The following is a 4,258-nucleotide window of genomic DNA, read 5'->3' on the forward strand; positions in this document are numbered from 1 at the left end:
ACCTTGTGAACAATTTCATTATTAGAAGCAGGTGACTTACAACATGGCTCCTTGCATGATTAGTCCTGAAAGCTGCACTATCTCCTCACACAATCATTGCTAGCTATTGCAGAGCAGGTAGGACATGGTAACCCTACTGCATTAAAGGTGATTAAACTGATTATCACATTTCCAAAAGAGGTGATGAATGTAAGTGATCCAACAGTGATAGGGGTTCTCAAATATTTTACGATTCCACAGTTCAAACCTTTGCTAATAGGTATTAATGTGGTACCGTTAATTCTGCTACCAGCTGATAAGTTTCTTTATAAAACATGTATTTGCATTTTGATGTTTTTTATTTGTGCCCTGTCTTAAGTATTTGTTGTTTTCTAATGATCTAGATCAGTCTCCTCTATTTATTGTGCAATTAATTCAGGTTAGTCCTCACTTTTATTTCAGATTATTTGTTTACTTCCTTGCTCCTCTCCTGCCATTTTTCTCTCTTCCTCTCTGTCTCTCTCTTCAATCCATCTGTCTCTCCTCCCAGCTGCACCCTGTTCTAATCAGCCACCTGTTTTTTGTTCAGTAGTCAAGCTCCCCAGTATTTAAGCTACTTACCTTCAGTCATTCCTTGTTGGATACTTCTGTTGCTCACCTCAGTCTTGTATGTTTGATTTTTCTCTGTAACATGCTCTCTCCACCAAATGTCTTCTCTATAAGTAGATTTGTTCTTTCTTCCTTTTTAATGAATATTCAATTCAACAAAGATCTCTGTGCCCGGGTCCTTTGCAAACCAAGCATGACATATGTCCCATCAACATCATATTTGGGATACTGGTGTTCACACTATAGAGGATAGAGACTGTTTTAGGTCTGACATCTGCAGTGGTTGGAGACACCACATGCTCACTTGTGAGAGGTTGTAGAACTAGGCTATAATAAAACAAGAGCTTCTTTTTGAATAATAAAGTTCAGATTTTACATCTTTTTCACTGTTTTACACTCCAATGTTGGAAAGGTGGTGAGAGCTAAAGATTAATAGATAGTATACTTTCTCTCAAAGATTGTGAATATTTGTCTTTGCAAACAGTACTAGCAATAACTTTGTCCAGCAGACATTTTACAGCAAAAATGTACTAGGAAACATACAGTAACTAACACATGGCCAAGCTCTTTGAAGAGAACCGATTTATTCATTATCTATATTCACACATTTTGAAGAGGCTTAATGCTCATTCAAAGCATTGCTGCATATTTGCTCATATGTACATTAGATTAGCACTGTAGATCCCGTGCTTCAATCAGATCTCGTCCTCCAACTCACAGATGGGCCTGCTGGATAATGCTGGGAAGGCAGTAACTGCTCAGGAGGACCAGACAGGCTGTGGAGGTCCTGGCAAAGGATAGCTGGCTGTTTGTAATGGGGGGAAAGCAAAGATGATATAAGATTTATTGAACCAACACAGCAGAGCAAATGAACAACAAATGAACAGAGCTCAGCGAAGGATAAAATAACACAGTGGAGAGAAGGCATCCACAAACAGCAGTAAAAGCAATCCTTTATCGATCTGAAGCAGTAAGCCTGCCAGCTACGCTGCCTTCCTCTTTCCAGGAAGACTCGGCACATACAGGATTGACCTTAAGGCATCCTGCTCTACTTTGTTTGTGTAGTGTGTGTGTGTGTTTGTATGTGTACATAAACACTAATGCATGTCATGTAACACATACATATCATGCTGGATAAGTCATTCTACATTAAATTGCTGTGTTACATCAAAATATGATAAAAGCCAGCATGACTCTTGGTTTTCCGAAATCTGCTGTACAGTATTACTGAAATGAGCAATCTCCATAATTTATTATATGAAGAAGACACTCGCAAGCTATTTTTAACTACATTGAATAGCCATCATTGGGCAGGCATGCACATGTGTTGGTTTACACTCAGTGCAATCCTGATTGCATGTGAATTAAGTGGGGGAGGTTTGAAATGTCGCAGTGCACACTGTGACTCAGTTAACCACCTGGAATACATGACACCATGTCTCACTTGGTAAAGACAGGACATCCCTAGCACTGGGAACTGGGTTAAGGCTGAAATATTCATGCTCCAGACTATGCATCACACAAACATAGACTCATATGCACCATCATTGCACATGATCATACTGGAACTGAACAGGGAACTGGAACTCGGTTGGACCAGGTAAGCTTGCTTGTTTACTTGAGAGCATAGGTTTGTCCATGTGTATGTGCTACAATCTGTTTTCAGGAGTCGATGTAGCACAAAAATGGGCTGAATAACACATGGATTTTAAGTCTGGTGTAAAGTTTTAACGTACAATTTCCAAATTTGTCCTGAGCAATTACTGTTTTCCAACCAAATGTAACATTTTTAGCGACTTTGCATTCCCTATTGTTTTTTTCTGAAAGACACAAAAACATAGCTAAAAATATTAATCACATTTTCTCTTCTCACTTTTCAGTTTAGTTAATGTAAATGGAAAAATGTTGAAATCAGAAATGTTTCTGGAACAACTTCACTGATGCCTAAGGAGCATGAACAGGGTCAAAAATCTAAGGCGAAGAGTCCAGCAATACTTGAAGTGCTAACAAACAACTTTATGAGTTGACCAATGAGTTTTTGCTTGTGATACTGATTAAGGAAGAGGAATCCTAGAATTTGGCCTTTTTAAATCTTCTATTTATTTTATTTTCTACTTAAAAGTGAGCCAAAAACTGAGTTGTTTTGCAGAACCATTACTTTGGAGTAAAATTATGCTGTTTGTAACACATTTTTTAACTTAAACATTTTTTTTAGATATGTGTTAGATGTGTAAATAAATCCTATAAATACAGCTGCTTAAGAACATCCTCATGCTTTTATAGTTTACCATAAAAATTTACCAGCTTTTTGGCCTAATCTATTTTCACATAAAACTTTTTAGAGTGTTGATGATATGGTTTGGTTATTATTTTTAGTCATAATTAGACCATCTCGTTTCGTTTGCTGCTAAGATCATCACATCATATATGCACGTCAGTCTGCACTTTCACTAATGCCTTCACCTATAATAAGAAAGTGGGTTTACAACAAAGTTTGAATAACACCATCGACTGTACCGCCACATGCTTACATTATGCAGAAAGACTTTTTAAACATCTTGTTGTTTCACCTCGCCAGCCGCTCTGCATGTTCAACACTGTAAACAGATGTTATTGTTGTACAGGAATAAAGTTTTCTGCTTCCCAAACGCCGCGGTGGAACAGAAAGAATCAGACTCAGCACTGTTCCTACGTCTGCTTTACACCCACCGCGCACACATACCACACGCATGCACAGGCACACACACGACGAACACAGCCGCGGCGCAGCGACACAAACAAACACACTAAAAATACAAACTACGCATATCCAAACACTCGCACTCCTTAATGAGCTAGCACTTTTAAGAAAAGACTCCACCACAACTCTGTACCACACACTGATACCTTGAGGAGAACTTGCGATCGGAAGAGACGAACAGAAGAAAGAGGCACTCTGGGATATGAAAGGGGGAGAGAGAAAGAGGAGGTGAGAGGAGAAATCAAAAAACGCCTGGAGAGAGGGAGGAGAGCAGGAAGAGGAAAGTGTTGCACCTCGCTCCATATATCTCTAAGGAAGATGATAGAGAGGATAGAAAGAAGGGGGGGATGTTGGGGGAGTTGGAGCAGAGGGTGTCTAGGTTGGCACTGTTGGTGGAGGAGGGGTGGTTCGCTGTCGCTCTTGGCAAACAAACAGGTGAGTAAATAGACTCATGGGCAAAAAAAGAGTGGTGAAGGTAGCGGAGTTATGGGGGGCTAAGGAGTGTTACCCAGATGCTGCAAAGCTGGGGGAAACTCAGCTGTTAGGGTTCCATCTAGAAACTCAGGCCCTACATGATGAGGAGACTGTAGCTGTCTTGTTTACACGCAGATATCTCGTACCCTGCCCCCCACCTTCAATCCTTGCTTCACTCTCCCATCAGCGGCACTTCCCCCCGCTGTCTTCAAACATCCATAACAACCGTCTTTTCCATCCTCCTACCCTCGCTCACCCACTCCCATCTTCCTGAGCCCCGCAGGCCCCTAACCTAGCTCACATCTCCCTTTTTCCTTACGCCCTCCCTCCTCTCCTCCAGCCTTCTTCACCACCCTCAAACCCCATTCTATGTCTATCTGTCTCGCTTTCTCTCGTTCACTCCCTCTTTTCACTCCCATCCGCTGATCATATCCCTTGGGTATATGCGGTGCTGTT

General features: G+C 40.9%; 1 long non-coding RNA gene across 1 annotated transcript; it reads right to left on the reverse strand.

Moving 5' to 3' along the window:
- Nucleotides 1–1,155: 1,155 nt before the first annotated feature.
- Nucleotides 1,156–3,624, reverse strand: LOC116729335 (uncharacterized). Its single transcript, XR_004341135.1, has 3 exons — nt 3,475–3,624; nt 3,120–3,185; nt 1,156–1,393 (listed from the first exon to the last, which is right to left on the reverse strand). It is a non-coding gene; the product is annotated as an uncharacterized LOC116729335 (long non-coding RNA).
- Between the last annotated feature and the right edge of the window lie 634 nt (nt 3,625–4,258).

The sequence above is a fragment of the Xiphophorus hellerii genome, chromosome 12 (genome assembly GCF_003331165.1).
Source record: "Xiphophorus hellerii strain 12219 chromosome 12, Xiphophorus_hellerii-4.1, whole genome shotgun sequence".
Taxonomy (NCBI): domain Eukaryota; kingdom Metazoa; phylum Chordata; class Actinopteri; order Cyprinodontiformes; family Poeciliidae; genus Xiphophorus; species Xiphophorus hellerii.